At 41.7% G+C, this 27,288-nt stretch overlaps 1 protein-coding gene and 1 pseudogene across 2 annotated transcripts in view; one reads left to right on the top strand and one right to left on the bottom strand.

Moving 5' to 3' along the window:
• Positions 1 to 27,288, bottom strand: part of Egflam (EGF like, fibronectin type III and laminin G domains) — a 167,471-nt gene that overhangs the window by 108,705 nt on the left and 31,478 nt on the right. The window lies entirely within an intron of this gene.
• LOC125396462 (peptidyl-prolyl cis-trans isomerase FKBP3 pseudogene) lies at positions 168 to 13,410 on the top strand (annotated as a pseudogene).

Consider the following 27,288-nt stretch of genomic DNA (forward strand, 5'->3'; position numbering starts at 1 on the left):
GAAGCAGCAAGAGTTTGATCTCAATTAGGCTGAGAGCTTGTCTGTTATGATGAGGATGTATAACCAGTACTCCTGTCACGTTAAAAGCCCTCCCATGATGAGCCGCTCACATATGGGACAAACAAGATCCAAACAGTTAAACAAAAACTATTTCCATCTCAACAATGATGGTTATGGAGGATGAAATTGTGTCACGTATAGAAAAAGTGGTGCTGAGGAACTGGCATGAACGAGCACCGTCCACTAATCAAGCGTGCTATGAACACAGCCCTAAAGCTGTGTTCTTGTAAGCTGAGAGCTGCATCTCCAAAGAGATAACTAAGTAAAAGCTTCTTCTTTGCCGGGAGGAACTGTATTTCTGAGACTCCTTCTCTGGAAGGTAAACACACACACACAAAAACTGACACATACACACACATTGTATTAGGATTTCTTTCTTTCTTTCTTTCTTTCTTTCTTTCTTTCTTTCTTTCTTTCTTTCTTTGCATTGGAAACTTCCAAATAATTAGATCAATTTCTTATGGTAATTTTATTTTGTAAAGTACTTCAACTTACTGAACAAAATTCATCTCTGATTCAATTAGTTTTGTAATCCAATTCATAAAAACATTACAAAATGCAAACCAAAATATAGTCTGTGACAGAAATGCATGGCCAGCTCTCCGGTTATTTGATTTTCATGAAGCGAACCATATTAATAGCCACGAATGCAGTGAAAAGTGCCTGACTAACTAAAAATAGCAAATTCTGAAAAAGAGAACAAACCTGCATTTGTGTCTTTTGAAGCATGCTCTATTACTACAGTAGCATTGTAAGGATGTGATGAAATCCCTGCACAAAAGATGTTTCCAAGCTAATGCCTGCAAGGAAGCAGAAGCTTGTGGCTTTAACGTGTAGAACCATGGTTGCTCTACTCATGCCAGGATTTGGGCAATGCCCAGATACCAGTTGGCAAGAGGACTTGTCTGGCAGAACCCTATGGGCCTGTTTGTGAGGCAGTCCATTCCTGTCAAATCCAGGCTTCCCCTTGAAGTCCACCATTACAAGGTCTAACACCACGATTCAGGCCATTGTTCTGGAGTGTGGGTTGACAGGTTAGGATATGGACTCCAGTATCAATGGGTACGTGTATACGTGCATGCCCTCCAAATAGAAATGGGAGTGGGGCTCAAGCTAGCAGCTTTCGGGGCTATGTTGCCAGCACAAACTCTAACTCTTTCTGGAGGTCCGGCTATGGAGCATTTAAATGGGGTTTGTGAGCAGAGTGCTACAACTTGCTTAATGGCAACACAGACCTGCTGTGACCTGACCCTGAATCTGGGGCAGAGAGAATGGCTCTCAGAGGCATTGAATGGACTTCCTCCAACATGTTGAACTGGGCGGAGACAAAAGGCAAAGCAGCCTTAGTCATAGTAATGTCATTTAGCTTTTTAAGAAGCACTTCTGGTCAGAAAAGGATTACAGATATGCAATAAAGACACATTCAGATGAAAAAGACCTCTAAATGAGTCACAGTGTTGAGCAAATGTACGTAGGCTTGAGAGAGAGAGAAGAAAAAGAATATAGACATTTATAAAAGGAAGTAAATGGTTTAAAAAAAGTCTTTAAAGAGACAGAGTACAGACAGTTATGGATTAAAAGGAATAAAGAAAACAAGCCACGTAAAGATGGAATATACAGAGAGAGACTGTATTATTGTGTTTTCTTTGAACTTTTTGACGGTGAAGGAGCTAAGTAACTAACATATATACTTTAAAGGTGTCTTGTCTTCAAAATTTGGGTCTAAGGATATGTTGCTTTGGAAAAAGTTCTTTTTTTTTGTTTCCACAGAGGTTGAAAACCTGTGGGTTGCTTCCAGACTAATGTGGTTTGATGGACCAAGACCCCAGAAAGGTCACTGTGAACACCCTTAAAAATATTTCACCCTTAAAAATACAGTAGGAAACAGTTTGGAGAGAATTATGCCCATATTTCCAAATATTATAAATAAATGTTTGTTTACATTTAAAGGGGAGTATGATATAGATATGAATACTTTGCATTGGTATGAATCTTGGTCTATTGATACAAATTTAAGGTCAATTTTGTTATATGCATATTTCTGCTTTTGATTAGGTATTGTTTGTGCGGCTCATTTAAAAATGTCATGTATAATTAATAAATATAGGTTAATAGATAATCATCTGTGGTAGTCAAGTTTGTAGTCATGGTTAGTTTTTTTTTAGATATATAGAGATATATTTTGGTTAGATAGGGATTCTTTAAATCTTTAAAAGACCTTTAGGATATGGCATTTAAAGTGTTTTAAAAATTTAGAATTTTTCATGACAATGAGACACATCTGCTCCTGGCAGCACCAATTACTTCAAGAGGAAGATGGGTATCGAAGAGGCTCCTTATGATGTTGATTAGCCATTTGGGCAAGAAACTGCTCTTGCCTGGACTGCTTGATAATATTCTGTAAAAGCCGGACATGTAGGACCCACAAAGAGATGATTGATGAACTTGCCATAATGTGAGACTATCCTTCAGAGTTCCTGCTTCATGAAAGAGTCTTCTAGACATTCTGCAGGACACAGAAAAATGTGACTGACAAACTACCAATATAGGCAAAACTGTCTTTGAAATTTCCTGCTTCATGGAAAGTCTGTCAAATACTATGGTCCTATAGGCTGAAGATGGATGCCCCAATGGTACAGAAAATTTTGGGGTGACTCTCCAGGCAGTGAGATGTCTCTGTCAATTCTAGAGTTTGGGAATGTACTTCCTGTTAACTTAGGTAATATTATATCCTTCTGGAGTCTTTGATGGAGTTGAAGAATAGATATTATGGTTTTCCTTAGTTATGATAAAAGATAAAGTAGATATAAATATTGTAACTATAATTCTCACTTGATACCTGTTTTGTTATACATAATTTTTCTGTGTTAAGGTTAAAACTTTTCTTTGTATTTAAACAGAAAAGGTGGAAATGATGTGGGAGGTCCTTCTGTCTATGTGTTGCTTTTATTGGTTAATGAATAAAGAAACTGGCTTGACCTGATAGGGCAGAGTAGAGATAGGCAGGGAAAACTAAACTGAATGTTGGGAGAAGGAAGGCAGAGTCAGAGAGAATCCATGTAACCCTGCTGGAGACAGACACCGGACAGAACCTTGATGGTAAGCCACAGCCATGTGACGATACACAGATTAATAGAAATGGGTTAAATTAATATGTAAGAGCTAGCCAATAAGAAGCTAGAGCTAATAGGCCAAGCAATGATTTAATTAATACAGTTTCTGTGTGGTTATTTCAGGTCTGAGCTGCTGGGCGGCCAGGAAACAACCAAGCAACCTCATACAGCATCAGAGTTTTTCATGTATACAAATTTTCTCATAGTCTTCCTTCTACAACACAGAGGCTGTCATAGTCTATGAAGCAGCCATAACAAAATACCATAAGCTAGGTAACTTAAAAACAACAGAAATGTGTTTCTCATAACTAGACACTGTGGAGTCCGTGGTTAAGTCATGGCAGGCATGGTGTCATTTTGGGAACTTAGTGTAAACATATAAATCTGGGGGAGTCAAAAATTCACTGTACAGTAAGGCTAATTCTCTCATCAGGGCTGAGCCAGGCTAGCCATATATTGCATACAATGAAATGAGATGAGAAGAGAATGCCACATTTGACAAACCTAAATTGCGTGTCACTATCAAAAGAATAACCCATTTGAAAAGCATCAATGTCCCGAAAGACAAAAACAAACTGAGCACCTGCCACTGACAGCATTAAAGAGATTGTAACATCAAAAGGCAGAGTGGGATCCTCATTAGATTCTGGGGTAGAAAAAAAAGGTACTGAGAAAATAGGTAGCATTTGAATAATAACTTACTGTAGATAATAGCGCTGCATCGATGCTAATTTCTTAGAGCTGATAACTGATCACCATGGTAATGTAAGACATCTACATCAGAGGATGCTGAATGAAGGCTCTATGGAAACATTACTGTGTAAGTCTGAAATCTACCTGAAATGCACACTTGTGTAAATGGGAAATTGCTTGAAAAGAAAAATGAGCAAAGAGGAAAAAGTATCATTCTTTTTGACATCACGACCCCAGGAAGGGACTCTGGTTGCCCAGGCAGAAGCCTTCTCACCTGGCTCCCTGGAGCAGAATGTTCAAGCTGAAAACACAAAACCACAAAGTCATCCAGCACAGAGGACAGATGGAGCTCCCGAGGCACCACCTTTGGCTAAGCAGCTGCTAGCAATTGATGGTCAGAGGTGGGAAGGGCTGCTTTTCCTCAGGTGTATGCCTGCTGGTGCATTCCTCATGGCCCCGTGAATGGTCCCACAGGCATGCACACGTGGGCGGCACTAATTAGACTCAGTGGCCTCAAAAATTATAAAAGCTAAAGAAGGGAAACGTGAGATGTGATGGGTAATCCTGGGAGGAGCTGGTGAGGATTCGACATGATGATGGTACACTATATACACGTGTAAAAATTTCAAAAATTTAGAAAATATTTGCAAAAACACATAACTGATCCATTCTCCAAGTGCCACTCACAGCGGTAGAAGGCCACACCAAGTCTTTGGTAAGCACAGTTTTTCTTCTTTTTCCTATCTAAAACCGAGTATAACCCCCCTCCCCTGTTTTTCACATACAGCACTGGCTCCTGGTAACACATGTAGCGCTGGAAGAATGCGGGGAACCTAACCTAAAAAGCACCTACCCACCCTTGCTTTTTTCCAAACTCGTGTGTGTGTGTGTGTGTGTGTGTGTGTGTGTGAGAGAGAGAGAGAGAGAGAGAGAGAGAGAGAGAGAGACAGAGACAGAGACAGAGACAGAGAGACAGAGAGACAGAGAGACAGAGAGAAACCAGAGTCTGGCCTCAAACTCACCCAGATCCAGCAGTCTCTGCTGAGTGCTGGGATTAAAGGTGTAAGCCATCATGCCCAACTTCCATATCCAACCTTTGTGGTTTTCCCAAGGCACATCCTGGCCAGCCTTCGCTTGTGGCGCCTTCTTGGCAAAGCCAGGGTCTTCGAGAGCATAGAGCCCAACCATGGGTAAACCACATAGTATGGCTTATCACACAATTTCAAAGGGCTTAGGACTCATTTTCTCTCAGAGAATAAAGGTTATGGTCATTTGAATGTGGAAAGGAAAGCACCCACCTCCTTTTACCCTGAAAGCTGGTGGCTTTTAAAACTCCTGGTAAGTTCACAGGTCTAGCCCACAAACTTGTTTAGGATGATCTCCTGGCAACCACCTCTATAGATGTCACCTTGACATTTTATGAAGCGGGCTCTCAAGCCCAAAAGATGCACTTGGGAAAATAGAAAATAGATTCTTCCTCCTAGAAAACACAAGCTCCTAGACCAGAGATGCTGCACGGTAAGAGGCCTCCATGTTTACTGTAGCCCACTTTCTCCCAAGCTGTTCAGCAACTGGGAGATTCAGGAGATGCCACACAGCTGAGCTGCTGCGCTCGACCTGCGCGGCTGCACACAATACAATGTACATTTCTTTCTTCAACTCTTCAGGTTGACCTGAAATGCAGGCATCTGTATACCTGCTTTTCAAATGAGGAAATCCAAAAAAAACCCACACATTGACAAATTCAAGATCGTAGAAGAGGAAGCCAAGATTTTACCACAGACTCACTCCAAAACAGATATTTGCAATTACTTCCAGGTTCATGTGATAGATAAAATGACATCACAGATGTTGCAAAGAACAGATTTACTTCATGGATAGCGGCTGCTGGCAGAAGTCATATTAAATATATAACTTATTCACTTGGCCCATGGAAAAGAACACTTTGGTGTTTTATCCCCAGATAAAACAGTTTTGGGGTTTAAGTGCAAGACTTTTCTTCCAAGAGAGCAACAAGCAGGGGGCAGTTTAATTGGACTTAATGCCAATGAAGTAATGGTAACCAGGGTGGGTGGAGTCATGAAGACAGAACGTGGGTTCCAGAAGGTCACAGAATGTCATAAAAATTAGCTTGCAAAATGGATGCAAAAAGAGATACTACATTTTTATAAAACCTTCCTACGCCACAAAAGCACTGAAGTAAAGAACAGTAAAGGTGTGCTGAGCACTTAGACAGACGCAAGCCTTTCAACTATAGTTTTCAGAGATTTAGATATGTTCCCTCGACAATCCTCTAACAGCTCGTTGGCAGGCACTGTCTTACTTTAGGTGTGAGGAATGTAAGGAGCAGAGAAGGCAGGACACTGTCCTCAAGTCGTGAAGACAGATGAGCAGTGTGGTGGTTTGCTGACAAATGCTCCCCTATTGGTTCAGGTGTATGAACACTTGGTTTTAGTTGGTGGCGTTGTCTGGGGAGGTGGTGCAACCTTCCTGGAAGAATTACATCACTAGAAATGGATTTGGGGGATTTATAGCCTTGTCCTACTTCAAATTTGCTCTCTCCCTGCTTCCTGTTTGTAGCAGAAGATATGGTTCCTCGGCTTTCTGCTCCTGCCATTGTGTCTGCCATTTGTCGCCATTCCTCACTGCCAGAATGGAGCCGTATCCCACTGCAGTTGCAAGCTAAGATAATCCCTTTTGGCTATAAATTGTCTTGGGCATGATATTTTACTGCAGCAACAGAAAAATAACTAATACAAACAGAGGCCTTCTAGAGACTGGGCACCAGGGAGGGAGGTACTGGGCTTTTGCGGGATCTGTTTGCTTGCTTATTTGTTTTTTATTGTCTAACAAGGGATGGAGACTAGATAGAAACAGGGGCCAGTGAGCCACACATACACCTACTGCAAGGAACTGCAGCATTGTCAGAAATCCTAGAGAGAACTTAGTGTGGCTCTGTGCCCGAAATCAGAGCTCAAGATGAACATAGTTACTCACCCAGAAAACGGGAAAACCTATAGTCTATTCGAGTAATAAAAGTCAATAGACCACTTGAGGGACCAGATTCTGTGCTTAGGTAATTGTGTGTGTTTTCTCCACCAGCCTTCACAAGAACCTTGTTTTATACATAAGGAAAGTGAGGTTAGCAGAGATAACAACAGCGTCCCCAATGGAAGACGTGATTTGTTCTCCAGCTACGGGTGGCAGGTAGGATTGAGGCTGGTTGTAATAAGAAACTAACCATATCTTCCCTCTAGTTGAAGGGGTACTGACTTCTGACATCAGGTTTCATGTAATCTATGTCATGTTTGCCCCATCGAGGGCAAGAAGGTCTTTCTTACAATTAACTAAGAAAGTATAATGGGACTATCTCACATAATAACTTTTTAAAGACAATGTGAACAAAATAATATACATCTGTGAGATGAATGGTGTTATCTTTGATTGGCAGAGATTGCAGAATATTGGGTTGTCCATCAGGATTAAGGTTTCAATGAAAAATGAAATGAAATCGGCGTAACTAAAATGATGAGATGGGAGGATCTATTTTCTGACACAAGCAAATCATGTCATGGTATCAGAGAAGAGAGGAGCCATTAAGATTGAAATCACTGTGATGATAACTCCCGAGCTGGAAAATCAATACGCAGTCAATGAGATGTGAGATCTGCCCTGCTACTTGAAAGAGATACGCTTGAGTAATTTACAAGGTTAAAGCATCCTGCATGCGTCCTGGTGTCCTAGCAAGTATCTATCTTAATTATCTAATTTAATTTAAGTAGCTGATGATTCATGATATACCAACTACTAAGTATGTTGACTCAGTGATGCTGCTCTAACAAACGCATCACAAGTACCATGACTTAAAACAAGAGGGATTCGTGACATTTTACAAACCACTGATGATTGGTTCTGGCTCTCCTTCTCTGTTCCCACCATGGAGCCCGGACCAGTATTTAAAGCAAGGTGAACCTTACTTACTAATCAAGCTGTTTCCAAGGAGTGACAAAAGTGACTATAGCTCACCTCAGATTGAACAACACTAGTCATGTGATTCACCTGACTTTGGTTGATCACCGTTAAGTATTAACAATAACAGTCTATCAATGTTTGAAGATCACAAAACATGGGAAAATCAGTCAGAGAATTAAACAATAGCGGAAGCCACTTAGGTCCTGTACAGGTGACCCTTCAAAGACACAGCTATGCTCCTAAGTACCTGCTTCCAATAAGCAGCAATCATTCTGTGGCCTTCTCAGGCTCCAAGCTAAATAAGAAGAATAAAATCCTTGGGCACCATGTTCATACAATGTGCTCGCTCTGCTGGGCATTCTTGAAATAGTGGACTTAAAAGATCCTTCAACTATAATTAAAACACCACGGAACTGGCATAGGAATGGACAGGAAGATCAATAGAACAGGACGGATAGCCCTAGAACATATAAAAACTTAATTTATGATAAGAAAGGCATCTTGGATCAATGGAGAGTGGAAGAATTATGCCACAGATGGCATTAGGACAGTTGGTTAGCAAATTAGAAGAGAAAATCAATCTCCAGTCTTAATTCATACTCTGCACTGACATAACTTTAACTCCAGATGGATTAAAGAATTTGAGAAATAAACATTTGTAAAGTCATAAACCAGGGACATTCTCCCCAGCCACCCTCAGCCACCCCGGCATTATTACATTTCGTTTTCAATCTTTGACAAAATCATACACAAAATAAACAGATCATACAACTGTTTTCCAAAACATTTCTTATGTGAAACATATACCAAAGATAAAACACCATCTATGGACAAATATTTACAAACCAGTAGAAGATTAATGTCCTTTAATATGCAAAGAGCTCATGCAAAACACAGTAGAAATATGTTAAGGTCCACAGAGGCAGATGGGCAAAGGACTTAAAAAACAAATTACTACAAACAACAGAATTTAAACGCACACACACAAAAAAATATTGAGAAGACATGAGTAATTAATGAAGTACAATTTTTACTGAATCCCTGGAGGCCACTGGTTCCTGTAACTGAAACAAGGTTCTAGTCAGTTGGTTTAACAGGTAAAGGCTCTTTCCCCCAGCCTGCTGACTGAGTTCAATTCTCAGCACCTACACGGTGGAAGGAGAGAATGAACTACACAAAGTTGCCTTCCAACTTCCACATGCGTATGTGTACATGTGTGCCTTAGCACATGCTCATACATGTACCCACGTGTGTGTGCGCACACACATATAAAAATGAAATAAAACTAGTTGGGTTTTGTATTGCTTTGCTTTTATGGTACAAAATCTCACTGTGTAACCCTGCCTGGCATGAAACGTGTTATGTAGACCAGGCTAGCCTTGAACTCACAGAGATCCTCCTTGTGCCTGTCTCTCCTGAAGGCTGGGATTAAAGCATGAGCCACCAGGCCTGGCTGAAACAAGTTTCTGATACTGATAATTTCTATAGGAGCATTTTTGTATACTTCGATTTAATTTGGTATAGTTATTTTGTGTTTGTGGTAGGGGAGACTGAGTTTTGTACAGGCGAGCAAGCCGTCTTCCTGGGCTACATCCCCAGCGTTTGGTTTTCTGTCACAAGGTCTCAGTGTAGCTTAGGTTGACCTCATAATTGCTCTCCCAAGCTCTTTGGTTCCCAGTGCTGAGAGCACAAGAAAGGAACACCGTGCATGGTTTGGTATTACTCTTAAAAAGTAGATAGACAGTGTCAGATCTTAAGTACATATCAGTATGCCCAAATACTCACAATTCTCACACTCTGTACTGAAGAAATACTCTTATGTGGAAAAATAAAGTTTGTTATATAAACATGCTCATCTCAATATAGTCTTAATAAACAAAAATTCAAACAGCAAGAATCCCAGGCAAGAATGTGGAAGTGGATTCCAGTCACATATATGTGCATAATGATCTGTCACTTAAACAATGCTTATCAAAAGTTTGTAATAAGAAAGTAGAAATTATTATTTTCTGATGTATATGGGCAAAACAGTCTGTCTCTGAAGTAAATGTACACACAACCCATGACTGTAGATATGCCACATGAGTATACATACAACACGTGACTGATACACAACACATGACTCTACACATGCCACATGACTTTATGCACAACATGTGACTGTACGTGTGCTACATGAATGCACATATAACATATGACTGTACACACAACATATGATGGTATGGGAGAATTATCTGTATTCCGTCAATCATACTTTAATAAAATGCTGATTGGCCAGGCAGGCAGTATATGTGGGAAAACCAGACAGGAAGTAGAGGTGATACGGATGAGAACAGGAGAATTCAGGGAAGCAGGAAGCTTCTAGTTCTGCCCAGACCACTGGAGAGTGTAACATGAGGGCCGGCTTGTTGGGGTTTCCGTCCCGCCCGGTACCCCAACAGCCGGCAAATCCCAAAGAGAAATTACGCACAAGACTCCGTAAGGTTATAAACTGATTGGCTCATTAGGTCAGGCTACTTATTAGCTCTTATAACTTATGTTACCCCATTATTCTTATCTACGTTAGCCACATGGGCTCAGTACCTTTCTCAGTGTGACAGCTTACATGTTGCCTCTTCGGTGGTCTGGACAGGAATGGCTGAGAGAGAGCTTCTGCTTCCAGAATACTCCCAGTCTCTTTGCTCCACCCCTACTTCCTGTCTGGCTTTCCCGCCTATACTGCCTGCCTGGCCAATCAGCGTTTTATTAAAATATGATTGACAGAATACAGATAATTCTCCCGCACCAGGAGAGGAAAGATGTAAGCTGCCCCACTGGAAAAGGTACTGAGCCATTATGGCTAACATAGATCAGAATAATGGGTTAAGATAAATCATAATAAGTAGCCTGACCTAATGGGCCAATCAGTTTATAATCTTATGGAGTCTTGTGTGTGATTTTCTTTGGGATTTGCCGGCTGTGGGGTACTGGGCGGGATAGAAACCCCAACAAGCCAGCCCTCATGTTACAATATGACTGTATAAATGTCACATGAGTCTACATATAGCACATGCTGTACATATTCCACGTGAGTATATAAAGTGTACAACACATGACTGTAAACAACACATGGCTGAACAAATGCCACATGAGTATTTATACAACATATGATTGTACACACAACATATGAATGTACAAATGTCACATGAGTCTACATATAGTACATGACTATACATATGCCACATGAATGTACATATAATACATAAGTATACACACAACATAAGAAGGTACAAATGCCACATGGCACATGATTATACACATACCACATGACTGTACATACGTCCCATGAGTGTCCATACAACAGATGACTGCAAGCAGTATGAGGTTATACATACAACACATAGCTATACACATAGCACCCAACTATATAAACAGCATAGAGTGGTATATATAACACATGAGTGTACATACAATACATATATATACATACACAACATGGGTCTGTACATATGATGTAAAAGTATACATACAATGCATGATTTTGCAAATCAGAATAATTTTTCTGGGGAAATAATATTCTTCTGAGAAAATAATCAACAAAAATTTTATTGAGAGTTTCCCCAAAGTGGGTACATTTTATATATTTTCATTTTCATTTTAAAAGCATGTGTTGTTTTTGAGAGCTAGATAAGCATCTTCACAGCTGTTAGTAATGGAGTGTTGAAGGTGTTCATCTCAACGGGCACTTCCCACAATAATGCCATTAGTATTTATCAATAAAGACAGAGGGTAGGATCTGACACATACTGAGTGCTAGAATATTCTGAAGGAACCCATATATCTAGCTTCTCAGTCAGTGTTGACATTCCTGTTTCACAGATGACCCAAGACACGGCAGTTGAGTGACTTTTCTGAAGTCACTCAGCTGGTGAATTAAGACAGATTCCAAAGCCAGTACTTGCATACACACTATGTAGATATCATTGCATTTATTCCATACAACAGACCCAATAAAGTTATCATTATTATCATCTTACACATGAAAGAAACTGAAACTGACATTTTTAGTGACCATGGCAACAGGACTAGCAGGAATGGAGCCACAGTGAACTCGGGCATCTGGCTTTGAAGCCCAACCCCAGCCCCATCAGCCCCAACCCCAACCACTGGATACAAGGGCCTTGTTATATAAATGCCACACATTTCATCGCCCTGGTTCACCCTTCCTTACCTAAAATTATACGATAGGTGACAATATTCTCTTCATTCTATTTCTCTGCTTTTTGTGTGTCACTTTCTTAGTTGTAGAAATTCTAAGATTGCCAACTTTGCTCCAGGTTTGTGGTTTGATAAAGATCTTGGTAGTGAAGGCGCTGTAAGAGCCTTTCAGTGTTTTATAAATGTTGCCATTTTCATTTCTGCTGTGTTTACTGGCTAAACAGAGAAGAACCCCCAAACTCTAGAAAAAGTCTGTCCATCGATGGATGATCGAATAAAGACAATGTAGCCCATGGACACTAGGCTACTACTCAGCCTTCAAAGGCAAAGGGAATCTTGCCATTGGAAACAGCAGAGATGAACTTGAAAGACAGTGTGGAGAGCGAAAGAAGTCAGGCAGACCAAGAAACACCGTGTGCATTCACTCATGTGCAATCTAAACGTGATGCGCTTGTAGAAGTGGAGAGCAGAGTGTTGGTGACCCCGGATGGAGGCTGGAAGAAAGGGGAAGATGTTAGCCAAAGCTACAGCATTTTAGTTACGGCTGTGTGTGTGTGGGGGTGGGGGGAATAAGTTGAAGAGCTCTCTGGTGCAGTGATGAGAGTTAACAGCAATGTATACTTGGAAATAGGTATTGTAGAACAGCAGAAGGGGAGGGGGAGGGATTTAAAGGGGAGGAGAGAGGGAGAGAGGGACAGAGAGAGGGATGGAGAGAAGGAGAGGGGTGGACGGGGAATGATGGCAGCTGTTCTGCTGTGTGTTGCTGCCCAAGAAAGACATTATCTAGTTTCTACAGGATCATGGTTCAGATTCGTTTCCTGCAGAGCATAAATTACTGGGAAACATTAAAAATGTAGCTAAGACTGCTAAAAGGGACCATTTGGTTTTAGCCTAGAACCATCGCTTTGAAAGTTAGCGTTTCAAGGGTACTGAAACTGTAAGTGAAGCCTCTGAGCAAGTGAAAAATGTGGAGCTTAATGACGAGAAACCCAAAGAAACCAAGTCTGAAGAGAGTCTTGATGAGGGTCCACCGAAATAAACAAAATCGGGTCTAAAAACAGGGATAAGGCAACTTTCCCAAAAAGGGAGATGTTGCTCACTGCTGGGACACAGGGACACTCTCAGATGGGACTGTTTTTGATACTGGTGTTCAAACAAGTTCAAAGAAGAAGAAAATTGCTAAGCCTTTAAGTTTAAAGGTCAGAGTAGACAAGGTTATCAGAGGATGGGATACTCCTGACTCTAAGTAATGGAGGAAAAGGATCGACTGGAGATTGAACCGGAATGTGCCTGATTGAAAGAAAGGACAGTCAATGTCAAAATTCCACCAAATGCCAAACTCAATTTTGAAGTGGAATTAGTAGATATTGACTGAGACCAGTGCTCCAAATCTAAAGACATCAGCGACAATAAAGACTTGGCTTTGAAACTTAATTTGACTAAGTAGAACCTGTTACTATTGTAAGGAAAAAGTCAACTGGAAAATTCCAGGAGTTCCAACTCGTTACTCGATCTCAATTTTTGAGAGCTATAACATCCCCGGGAAGTCCCTTTAAGTCTCAGATATTTCACTATAGCTGTGTTAAATTTTAAAGAGAACTGGTTTTTCTTTTACCTCATATTATAAACTAAAAGCCTCAATAAAAATGTCATGGATTGTCTTGACAAACAAAAGCCAAAGAAACTGGCAGCTGCAATACATAAAATAGAACCCGCCTTCTTTTTCTGTCCATCTTGAGTTAGGGAGACCCCATAGGAAAAAAAACATTTAAAAACCCTCTGAAGTGTACTTGTTTCCTTGGAGTCCATAGTCCTCATCATCATCACCATCATCATCATCATCATCATCATCATCATCACCATCATCATCATCATCACCATCACCTTTTGTATGGCGACTTTTACTTTATTATTTCAATAGTGTTGAGTGTTTAATTCAAAACCTCACATACTAGCAAGACCTGCACTACTGAACTACACCTTTCTAGTTACTAGCTACTCATTTACCAAAACTTCAGTTTATGTTCTGAGTCCTTAAAAAATTTAATTTTACACTTTGGATCAACCCCACAATCCAAACATCGAATACCTTGGCTACTGGATGAGGAAACTGCCCAGAGAGTAAAAGAAACCGGCTTATGGGTCCAGGCTAGAAGAAGCCACAGATATCTAGTTTCAAAAGCAGTCCTCAAGACCACAGTGTTGAGCTCTGTTGCTCATTGCTGGAACCCGACCCTCAGTATGGAGAAAATCTCATATACAGACGAGATGCTTTAAGAACCTCACCAGATGTGGGCTATCCTATTGATGGGCAGGGCATCCCAGGTCTGCAAAGGACGGGGAAATGGGGAAAGATAGGCTGGCTAGCATGGAAAATGTTAATAAGAGATTTGTGGTTGTACATTTTTATAGGGTAATGGCTAAATCTCCCAGTTAGCAGCTGTGAGAGGAAGAGGTTTTGCAAGGGGCTGCTTCAGTACAGAAGGAAAAAGAATCTGTTTATTCCTAAGGGATGGCTTTCCAAGGACATTTTTTCTGGGAAACTATTTTTTCCCACACAGAACTTTAGGGATGGAATAGCCATGCCTCCCAAAAAGCTAAAAGCAAGTCAGAACCAGAAACCACAGCAATTCAGAGAAGCATCAAGATAGCAGTCATGGTCTAAGAAGGTCACATCCCACTCTAAATATTGCAGGACAACAAGATCAGAGGTCAGTGTAACTGCTGACTATCAGAAAACCCCAGGCAGGTGTGTGGTGCATGCCTGTAAGGCCATCATTCAAGAGTCTGAGACGTGAGAATGCTGAGTTCAAGGTCAGCATTCGAACCCTGTCTAAAACAATGCCCTTACTGCTGAATTTATCCACTCATGGGTGCATAATCTATCGAATGTTTAACTGTTGAAAACCTTTTTTTTTTTTTCTCAACTGGGCAAAACCACAAATTTCACTGCTAAGAAAAGTACCTACAAAAATCAACAGAACAAACTATGAAAAGACATGTATTTTCCTGGGCTACATTAAAAAGACAACTCAAAGTGAATCCCTGGCTACATGGGGCTTGAGACCCAATGGACAAGCAAACAGAAAGAGCCATTTAGTTACCAGTTAACTCTAGCTCACAACCCCGGAATTTAATGTCTGAAAACAACCTTATGGCTTATTAGTCCATCATTGTTCTTTAACTGTTACCAGCCTATAATTAAGCATCATGGCTCCATACCTACCTGTCGTCTGCAGGAATGGCCCAGTTGGGCCTGGAGGACCCACCTGTAAGGTGATCTCCCTCACATGGGTGGAGAGCCATGCCTGCTGGTGGCTGTGACATCAGCAGGACTTATTCCTGCTATCAGTGGACTTTTGGATTCTCCTGCATGTAGCCTTTCCACACAGCAGCCAACTCTAAGAAGGAGTCTAGGAAGGGTGTGACTACCAGAGCAATGGTCCCTTGTTGGGGGTCACTGGTACAGTAGACTTCCACACAGGTTATTTTTCTCCCCGGTGGGAGAAATAGCTTGCTCAGCAGCACAACTACAAGGCACGCGTAAACATAATAAATAAAACTGGTGCTACATGGAAGCAAAGGGAATATGAATTATACCAGAGCAACAATAGCAAAAACAACTGCACTTTTTGAAAATGACTTTGAATAAGACATACTTAGGACCTCACCTTTCCTATGAACCAGAAGGCCAGCCTAGCACACCACCAGCCAGTGCACTGCCCTGAGCTAAACAGGCATATGGTTCAGATCGTGAGCCCTGCTGGGCCCACTTCTCATAGGTGTGAGCAAGTGAGCAAATGCACAGCATAGATGTGTAGCTTGACCAAGACTCTGGTGCTATTTGAAATAACAGTTTGCTCAAGGACATTGTGTCACCTCAAAAAGGATTTCTTTCCACCTGCCTTGGTAGCAGAATCTCATCTGTCTAGGATCTGAATGAATATTTGGATGGCTTTCCATTATATTTTCCCCTCTTCATAATCCTTATTTTCTTCATAATATCTATTTCCAAGTTGCAGCTTTCTTTTATTAACTATTTTTAATTGAAATAGAATTTTATCATTTTATCCACACATTTCTCCCCTCAGCTCTTCCCTCTATCCTCCCTAGAGCCTGCACCCCACCCAACACATACTCTTAAGTTTATAGCCTCTTTTTCTTTGGTTATTATTGTTGAGAGAGAGAGAGACAGAGAGAGAGAGAGACAGAGAGAGAGAGAGAGAGAGAGAGAGAGAGAGAGAGGTGTAGTATATGCACAAATGTATTTAATACAAGCTGCTGACTCTGTTTCCTCTGTTGATGTGCACATGTGTGCAGAGATGACCATTACGGGGCTCATCCCTGGGAGGGACTCATTTTCTTTATCCCCACAGTCATTGGTTGCTCGTCATTCTTTGTCTGGTGGTAGGACATTGCCTTTGGGTACCAGAGACATTGTTTAGACTCCTGAGCAGTCTAAATTTTATCTTCCTCGTTAAATGGTCAGAAACCTAACACTCATCACAAGCTGTGTGGGAGTGGACTGTCGATTGGGAGCTTGGCTGTGGAGGTTGGGAGTTTTCATTGTCTGCAACTTTGGCTCTTTCATCTCAGGCTGGCCAAGTCCAAGGGAAGGACCTCACATCCTACCTGGAGGAGGGAATTGTTTCATAAACTTCTGGGTGCTAACAAAAAAAGGTACAAGATCTTGGCAGTGAATAGTTTATGCCTTTTGCTGAGGCACCCATATCTCAGTTGTGGTGGCTGCCATGCATCTGTGGAACTTCTGGATGCCTAGTCTTTTTAGAAGCGAGGCAATTGCCTGGGTGTGTAGAAATGAGAAAGGGATGTGGAATTCTGGCTTCTTCTCAGTCACACTTCCAGCCAGGCTTTACCTATCTCCACTTCACCTCCTCCCTCCAGCATCAGCAGATGATGCCAGTATCTGAGGACCTAAAGTTTCAGGGTGCATGTCTGTTAGCCTCTCGGGTCTCCTCATTGACGGCTTAGTGATCATTGCCTCTGTTTACTTTTGGTACCCTACCTGTTTGTTTTGAAAATGAAAATTGATTTTAGTGCAGTTTCAAGTATGCACAAAAGTAACTACACATTTAACTCCACTGCCTCCAATATTTGAACTAATAATCTTCATGCATTAAGCAACCCTAAAGAAAAGGTAAAGGAGAGTTACTAATTCTCATCCTTCAGCTTCATCCTTGTTGTCTGGCGGTTCAGCTCTCTTCCCACATTTGCAGAGCTCTCCCAGGTACCATTGAATCTGCAATGTCTCCCACTGGCTCATATTTTGAGTACATTCTCTGGCATGTGGCAGTATAAACTTTGTGATTATAAACATTCAGGAGGTAAGGTCTAAGGTTTATTAAGGTTTATTAAAGTTTATACCCAGACCCTGTGACCTGCCCGACACTCTTTCTGGTTGCCATGATGTGAACAGCTGGGGTCACACTCCCATCACTGTGAACTGAGTTGCTCTGTAATGCATTCTCCACCATAATAGGATGGAGCTCCTTGAAACCATGAGTCAGAATAAATCTTTCTCTCTTACCATGTTTCTGTCAATTTTTATGGTCTCAGTGATGTGAGAGCAATTAGTGTCCTTCCCTTTGTGCCACTGCAGAGACCTCTTTGGCCAAAACGAGTTGCCCATCAGGCAGAGGTGGTGCACACCTTTAATCCCAGCACTTGGCAGTCAGAGGCAGGTAGATCTCAGGGAGTTGAAGGCCAGCCTGGTCTACAGGGTGAGTTCCTGTATAGCCAGGATTATTACACAAAGAAACACTGTCTCGAAAAACAAAACAAACAAAAAAACCCAAACAAACAAACAAAAAAACAACAAAAAAAGAAAAATAGAAAAGTGAGTTGTCCTTGAGAGGTGAACCTTATTCATTCTGTCCCCAAACATCTTTCTCTTAAATTTCTCTTCCTGACATAAAGCACCATCTATGAGTGGCGTTCTGATGACCACAAATACCCTTGGCTCATATTTCTGGGGTCATTTTTTTACTTCCCGGTGATATTTCAGCTCTCTCTACCAACTGCTCAGCTGCCTTTCTCAATAATTCTTCACTAATCAAAGACTAGGGAAAGGGACTGTTGTGGGTTGGGGAGGAGAAGTCAAATTGGGGAAGTGGTTTTTTTTCTTCATGAAAATTTTTTTCCAGGAATGCTGGGTAAATCACAGGGACAAGATTCATACTCTCTGTTCATCTGGTCCTACTAAGTGTTCATATGATCCTACTAAGTGCCTTCCAATCACTGTGAAATGCTAATGACAACCCTCCTGGTCTTCCTTTCTGACTGTGCAGATGTGTTAGGTGACCCTTGCCGCACTATATATGAGCTACTCTACGCAGACCTGAGGACAGCCCGGAGCAGTGAGGCTGGAGCCACTCACAAACTCCCCACTCAGAGACTCTGCCTGTTCAGAAATGAAATGAACGAAGCTGCCTCTCTCACCAGGCACATGGGAAGCTTTAGAAAAATCCATATTGTCCATTTTACAGGTACTTGAATGGGCAGAAAAGGTTTCTGAATCTTAGAAACCTAAAACACCAACCTCTTAAAGAAACAGTCTTAGATTTCAAGAGCCCAAGCAAAGTGGTGCTTTTGAACTATTGAAGAAAAGTTAACCCAAGGAATGGAAATAAAGTTAAGATTTCCTTTAGCAAGAATCGGAAGGCTCATTCACCAAACCTTGCTTCATGTCAATACTTGTTCCTTCCTGGAAGTCCTAGAACAGCCTTCTAAGATGCTCATTACTGCTTCTCCACCATGTAAGAGAGACTCAGAGGCTTTAGATAAGTCAGTGACTGAGCTCAGATTTGAACATAAGCTTGTCCAGCTGCCCGGTCTAGCACTCCTTCCTGAAGAAATTGACTTCAGATCTTCAGTCACAGTCTGAATGTGATGTGGGATGTCCCTCTGTGTATGTGCTACTCTTATTGGTTAATGAGTAACCAATAAGATGCACCATATAAACACCGCATTGTCAGTCCCCTTATCACTCCACCCCTCCCCCCACTTTCTCTCAAGCACCCCTCAAGCAAGCATCACCCTTAGGTGTTACTGAGGTGCCTGCCACAAAAGCCCCAATGGCTCTGCTTTGTCACTCCACTGGGTAGTGCTTGTCTTTACCTTACTTGACCTAGTAACAACATTGCCAAGCTGACCCCTTGTTCCTCTGAACTGCATCCTCTACTTGGTTTCAGGCTCCCAACTTTCCCCCTAAATTTACCTCACTTCCTCTGGGAAGCTGTGACTGTTTCTATCTAACTCTCTGGCTTCCCAGGGCTTCCATCCTGCATTCTCTTCCTTGTTCACCTTGCCCACACTTACAAGGTTTATTCTAGTTTCACATCCCATTCTGTAACAAAGCAACCTGATTAAAAAAAAAAATCCAGCATAGATAGGGTTGATTTTTGGCTCACGATTTCAGCTTATTGTTCATGATATGGGGAAGCCGTGATGGCGGAACCTAAAGCAGCTGTTCACATCCATAGCCAAAAGCAGAGAAAGAATGACTGCAAGTACTATTTTTGGACTCAAACCCAGGGAATGGTGCCACCCACAGTGGGCTGGGTCTTACCACATCAACTAATACAATCAAGACAATTCCCCACAGGCATGCCACAGCACAATGCAATCTAGAGCAATCTAGAGCGTCTCTCTGTGACGCTCTTTCCCCAGGTGATTCTAGACTCTGTCCAGTTGATAACTATCCAAGCTCTTTAGATCATTGTTTTGCCCACAGTTTCTTCCCTGAACTCAGGATCCCACCCTGACAGGAGCCTCTAAGGTGGGACTCCTCATGTTCTGACAATCAGACCTGCTTTAACCACAGCCTCCTCCATTTCAATCAACACGAAGTCTCCATTGAGTTGCTCAGGCTAAAATCTTGGTGTCAGCCTTCTCTTGCTCACACACCAACCCCTAGTGACTCAGGAAACTCTGTTTGCTTTAGTTTCAAAAATATAACCCCAGGCCAAGCAAGTCTCGTCACCTCTGCAGCACAGTCTTGGCCCTTGCCCTCTCCAGTGCTACAGTGGTTACCCCCTGAAGGGGTTCCCTCTTCCTGCCTCCAACCTCCTAACTCCTAGTCTCAGTGGAAAATAGTCAGTGCTGTAAAAAAAGAAAAAAAAGATGGGGTGTGGCTCAGTGGTAGAGCATTTCATTAGGCTTTGTGTTCAGTTGTCAGCACTACAACAAACAAACAGACAGACAAAACCAGTAAGTCTCACAAGTCAGCCCTCTGCTCAAAACCCTGCTCTGTACGCCCACGCCCACGTGACCTCAATTCCAGCTTTGATTCTTATCTCTTTCATCTCCCACCCCAAGCCACTTAGCCTTGGCCAGCCCCAGCAGAAGACTCCTCAGTACTCCCTGAGGCTCTCCTAGCCTGCCAGCTACTGTCCAGCCTGGAGCTTGCTGGTTGCCTATTCTTTTCATCTGTAATCTCCTCACCCACTTCACCCCACTGAGACCAACCTGACAACTGTGATATTGTTATGGATATCTGTTCCTGCCCTGTACCTTCAGCTGCTCTCCGTCAGTTGAGTCAGGGTTACTTGTGTGCTACAGTAGACACACACACACACACACTTTCTTTCAGCTGGTTTAAAGTCTCCCGTTTCTTTAGAATATAACTATTTGGTGGTGCTCAGAGGTACGAAGCACCTACGTCAGTGCCCAGGACGTCACAGGTGCTTACTGAATGCATGCCAGATTCATCCTGACGAACACTCTTTTAGGACACTGGATAGACTTTCATGCCACAGGCAAACTTTCCTTCCCTGGCCTGCCACGGTGTCTTAGGGTTCTTATTGCTGTGACAAAACACCAGGGCCCAAAAGCAAGTTGGAGAGAAAAGGGTTTATTTGTCTGACGTTTATTTGTCTTTCCAAATCACAGTCCGTCACCGGAGGAACATAGGACAAGAAACTCAAGCAGAGCAGGAACCTGGAAGCAGGATCTGGTGCAGCAGCCATCGAGGGGAGCTGCTCACTGGCTTACTTTCAATGGATTCTTCAGCCTGTTTTCTTAAAGAATTCAGGTCCAACAGCTCAGGGATGGCACCACCCACCGTGAACTGGGCCTTCCCTCATGGATCACTAATTGAGAAAACTCCTTACAGCTGAATCTCATGGAGACATTTCTTCAATTGAGGATCCTTCCTCTCTGATGACTCTAGCTCATGTCAAGTTGGCACACAAAACTAGCCAGTATACACGCTATCCTACATTCGAATTCAAACTGGTCCTGGTTTCCCCAAACCACATAGTCCATACAAATATCTGAAGATGCTTGGCATAGGGATCCTATAACAAACAAGCACAGGGATCCTATAGTAGAAGTATGGGTTTTGCATGGAAGTGGACACCTGAGGCGTCCGTCTTGTCCGAATCCATCTTTTCTGTGTTGCAGAATGCATACCACATCCCAAAGCGACACACAGATGACCGGAGCACAAGGTTTCCTCATCTGCCAAGGACCTGCCTCTGCCACTCATACGCTACAGTTCCTAAAGGCAGTCTCCCTCCTTCAGGTGCCTGTTTCCTTAGCTGTTAAATGTGCACCTTCATTGAGTTTACATCTAGCATCATTTCAAAGATTTACCATTTAGGATTGAATTAGATAAAACAGGGATGGGTAAGAAGTTTTTCAAAATGCTTGCTATATAATATTCAAGGACTGGAGAGATGGCTCGGCAGTTAAGAGCACATACTGCTCTTGGGGAGGACCTAAATTCAGTTTCCAATTCAAGTGGCTCTCAACCAGCTATAGCTCCAGTCCAAGGGAATCTGAGGCTTCTGGCCTGCACGACATGTGGACTCAAGTGCACACATCTATACACACACACACACACACACACACACACATGCACACACACAATTAAATTAAAGTAAAAATCTTTTTTAAAAAATTAAATAATTTGGGATAATAGGTAATTTTTTAATGGGCTGGAAATGTAGCTCAATCAATAGAGTGTCTAACATATCTGAAGCTCAGGTGCCACATCCCATATATATATATATGTGTATATATATGTATGTATATATATGTATGGTGGCACATACATATAATCCCAGCACTTGGGAGGTAAAGGCAGGGATATCGGGAGTTCAAGGTCAACTTCAGCTACACAGAGAAACTAGAGCCAGCCTTGGCTCCACATGGTAATGTCTCAAAAACAAACAAATAAATAAATACTTGGTGCAAGTTTGTTTTAAAGTACATACGCATATAAATGATAAAGGCACATTTATATTGTCATTCATTTCTGGTAATTTAATACAGGCTTTAGCTTTTATGCCGACAGATACTTAAGGAGCTGGGTAACAGAGAACTTACTATATGACAGAGGTCTTAGAGTCATCTCAAACTTCAACACGGGAGCTTCCATGAGTGACTTGAAGCCTAGAGATGGTCCAGAGAGGAGGCAGTGTGATGGTGTGACCTCACTGTGACTGAACAAATGAGTTGAGAGGAAAGCCCAACGCAAACAAGAAGTGAGAGGGAAGGCCTCACAAGCTGTGATGTTGAAAGTCTCTCCTAGCGCCAGAGTCCTGGAATGGGGTCCTTGGGAAATGAACTCCATAGCTTACTTTGACATTGTTCAGATAGAGCTGTGGTCATAGGCAGTTAATGGTGCAGACTGCTGCCCCGATGGAAATAGAAGCAAACACCCAAGAAAGTCTCTCTGCCAGCAAAGGTTCATGGGCCAAGCATGTGAGAAAGCCATTTCCCTTCTTTTCTAAGCAGATAACAATTCTTAGCTCTGGGACTTTGTCCATCTGGCTCTTTTCAAGGCCTTGAAGACTGATTTTTCTCAAAGCCTCGCTTCCTATGTGGTCACTCCACACACACTGGATCCTGTCTGGAATGCCCTGGAGAGACATTGTCTCTGGAACAATTTGCAGAGGTAGCAAATCCCAGCTGTAGTCTCTCCCGCCTTGGTCACTTTCTTTATCGAATGATTTAGGACCTAGGGCTGGGAGTACCCAGAAATAGTTTGGGATTTTTGGTGGGAGGTTCTCAGAGCCCAGAGTGATGGAAGCTCAACCTTGGAGCTGTTATTCCACGGTGTGCCGGAAAAGACAGTGCTATTCACACTTACTAATGAATGTCTCTGGTTGGCTCTTTGCCTGAAAAGTGTGAGTTTAATGGCCAGATAATTACTACAAAGGACAGAGTAAGAGGCAGAGCAAGTTTGGTTAGAAATACAGCTTTCTTAAGAGGTTTCTTTCTTCTCCTAAAAGGAAGTAAGGCATCCTAATGAGGTATCCAGATAATGGGGAAGACAGAGCCCCATCTGGCCATCTCTTGTTACCAAACAAATCTTCCAGGATTGAGACTGGGTTACCTCCAATCAAGTTGTTGGCCAAAGGGGTCCCATGGAAATCCACAAACAATCTGGTCTGTTGACAAGACAACAGGTTGCTCTCTGCAAACTGACAAGGTCCTATTGCTGAAGACAACACCCAAACAACCCAGCAAACATGGAGGGGTGAATCTGGTGCCTACATAGAACCTTCACTCCTAGATCCTAGTGCCTTTGGTACAGGAAGGTACTCTGCAGGCTACTAAAAGAGAAATGTAAACATACCCCACCCACAAACCCTTTTATCAAGAGTGTTATCCTTCCTGCAAAATATGCTAAGGCAATGATGGCACAAAGCTTGTCAGAGTAGCCAACCAATGTCTGAGTTGACTTAAGGCCCACTCCATGAGATGGAACTCTACCTAACACTGCTTGGGTAACTAAGAACCAGAGACTGGATAGCCCAGAGTCCTAAGGTAAAGTCAAATAATACTGATTTATAAAAAGAAAAAAATATAGTGATAAAAATGACTCCTAATGATATTCTGCTATACTCATAGATCAGGGCCTTATTCAGCCATCCTCAGAGAGGTTTCCTCCTGTAGCAGATGCAAACAAATACAGAGACTCACAGCCAGACATATCAATCAAATCCCTCCCCTCAGAGTTCAGCAAATACTGAGGAAGAGGAGGCAGACAGAATGAAAGAGCCAAAGGGAATGGAGGACACCAGGAGAAAAGACCCTCTAAATCAACTGAGAAAAGTTCAGATGAACTCATAGAGACTGGAGCAGCAAGCACAGGACTTGCACCAGGTCCTCTGCCTATAGATTATATCTTTCAGTTCAGTATCATTATGGGACTCCATATGAAGGTGTATGAATGAGCATGTCTCTGGTTCTTGTGCCAGCTCTTGGGCTCTTTTCCTTCTATTTGTTTGCTTTGTCTTATTCTGATGTGTCAGTTTTTGGTTTATATTTTATTTGTTATGTTTTGTTGTTATCGCCTAGAATGTTATTCTTTTCTAATGAGAGACAGAAAGTGGATCTAGATGGGAGGGGAAGTGGAGTGGAACTGGGAGGAGTGGAGGGAGGGGAAGCGATTATCAGGACATATTGTATGAGAAAAGAATCTATTTTTCATAAAAGGTGGAAAGGTTTCTTTCTGTTCTTCATGGGACTTATTGTTCAAATAGTTTTGACTTTATATAAATTACAAATCCACCAGAAGAATGAGAAGAAATAAAACATCACATGCAGAGTTCCATACTAAACAAAACTATGCAGCCTGAAATTTATTGTCAAGTGAGTATTTTAAAATTCTGGGAAATACTGTTTCTGGACAAGTCGTATCTTCATTTTCTGACGGTAAAATAATAATTTAGACTTTATTAATTTAACTTATGCCATTATCTTCATTTTTCTGAATTTTTTACCCGAATAATTTTAGACCTACAGAAAAGTTGCAATGACAATAACAATATGGTTCCTATCACCCTTTGCTCCAATATGCCTCTACTATTAAATCTCACTATAGCATAATAATAAATTCTAAAAAAATAAAATAAAATAAAATGACATTGTTTCAGTTTTTCCCAGTTTTCTGCTAATTCTTTGGAGGGGGTGTTGTTTGTTTGTCTGTGTTTCAGGACTCAGTCCGGAGCTCAGGCTCCGTTTAGTTCTTTCTCTTTAACCTCCTCCAATCCGTACAAGTTCCCCAACCTTTCCTTGTGTCTCATGACTTAGACACCTTTGACGAGCACTGGTCAATTATTTTGTAGAATGTTTCTTTTTTTTGGATATGTTTTCACTGTAGATTAAGGTGGATATGTTGGGATACCAGAGAAGCACTATGCTTCTCTTAGGGTCTGGCATCAAGGACTATATCATATCAATGTCTTATTATTGATCCTATTAAATCTTACTTACTTAGACATAATTCATCTGACAAACATTCAGTATGTATTTCCTATGTCCATAATAAATACCCTCAGGTGGAGGTTTCTTTGACGCTGTGGGTCATTCTCTTGCTCTTGGCCCACTAATTTTAGCATCCACTGATGGACATTGCCTATCTCGACGACTATCTCAGTATTTGCCATGTGGTGATTTTTCTATTTTCCACATTTCCTAAACATTTTCTAATTGAAATTCTTCTGTGGAGAAGGTACCATTCTCCTTATGTGGGAGATGGCTGAGTATAGACTTTGGTGTTAAACCGGCGTATCGATTAGTTTTGCCCTATGGTGACCAAACACGACACATGCAATGTAAGGGAGAAGGGTTTGTTTTGACTCGTGCTTTCTAAAGTTGCAGCCTGTGGTTCTGTATTTCTAGGCCAATGGTGAGGGAAAAGACCATGGTTGCAGAGGCACATGTCAGAAACTGTCTACATCACAGCATACATGAAACAGAAAAGACGAGAGAAGGGGGTCATGGCAAGTTACATGTTTCCTAAAGGCCCCATTTGTAACTGTTCACCATCTCAGTAAGGCTGTGATATTATGAATCTATCAAGGAACTAATCCATTCACTACCTCTGAGCCCTCATGATCTAACTGTCTCTGAAAACACCGTCTTTCTCTCTCTCTTTCTCTCTCTCTCTCACACAGACTCACGGGAGGGGGGAGATGCTGCACTAATCTCTGAGTGATTTCTTAATTCAATGAGGATAACAAAATTAACCTATACAACTGGTCTCTTGAAGCCTGAATTATTTAGTAAGTCAATTCTATCATCATCATCATCACATACTCATCAAAATTTAATGCTTGTCTTCTGTAGATCATTTTTTTCCTTAGTTTAGAAAGGTTAAAGCAGTGTGTCAAGAGATGTTCTTTCTTCCTACCTAGCCATCAATATTTTTCTCCTTTTTTTTTGTACATTCTATCTAAAGCATTTCACGGCCAAGAGAATTGATAACCAGCAAATTGCACGTACACGCGCACACACACTTACACACTCTTACACATGCACACACACACACACACACACACACACACACACACATACACACCTCTACATTTCAGGCTTGCATGGCTATATTTGCTTTCACAATGTGCTTTGTATAAAACTTGCCCTTTCAACCTGCTACCAATTGATAAATAAGGCTTGCTTAGTAATGGAATACATTTTGCTCTACACAAGCACTATTTTTGAGCCAGAAATGTGGAAGACACATTTTACCAGTTGCCTGATAACTATTACCATAATCATGTTTGCTATTTGATGCATTTTGAGGGGGAGAGGAAAGAACAAAGGAATAAAGTTCACATTAAGTTCCACTTTTCTGCTCCGGTTTTAAATGAGAAACTTCCGTCAATTTTCTATTTTTAACCAATTATTCTCTCTTCTTTTTCGTTTAATGAAATAATGGGGCTCTTTTAACATGCATTTAGGAGAATAAGAGAGAGTAGTCAGTCTAGCCACTTCCCTACCCAGCAGCTTGTCTCTCTACCCTTCATTCTTCGGCTGCAGTTTAAAAACCTTTCGACAGCTGCATTATTATGTCAAATGGCCATTCATCCCACTGTCTCTCTCTCTGCCTTGATTACCACAGCAGACCGGCTTTCCTTTCTGACTTGAAAGTGACAAAAAGTGAATTGAGAAACCCTGACCACTACTTCCTTCTGAAGCTGCCTGTCTAGACGGCCCCTGCCTTTTATAACAAGTCAAGGTTAGATTTTAAATTAAAGCACCGCTAATATCATTTCAACTCAAAATTTTCATTTGTAAGACCTTTTTCTTTAAATGCTAAAATCACTCTCTAGGGCTTACCTCTCGCACGGGGAGATGCATGCAGGAATTGGTACCTGATGAGGAAGGCTACCTTTCTTGTAAAGGGGGAGGAGGGATTATGGGTAGAATTAAGACAAACCATGAAACCTACGGCCTTCCTTATGCGTCTTCACAGTAGAAGCGTTCTATGGGACAG

This window comes from Myodes glareolus, chromosome 15 (assembly GCF_982192425.1).
Source record: "Myodes glareolus chromosome 15, mMyoGla1.1, whole genome shotgun sequence".
NCBI lineage: Eukaryota > Metazoa > Chordata > Mammalia > Rodentia > Cricetidae > Myodes > Myodes glareolus.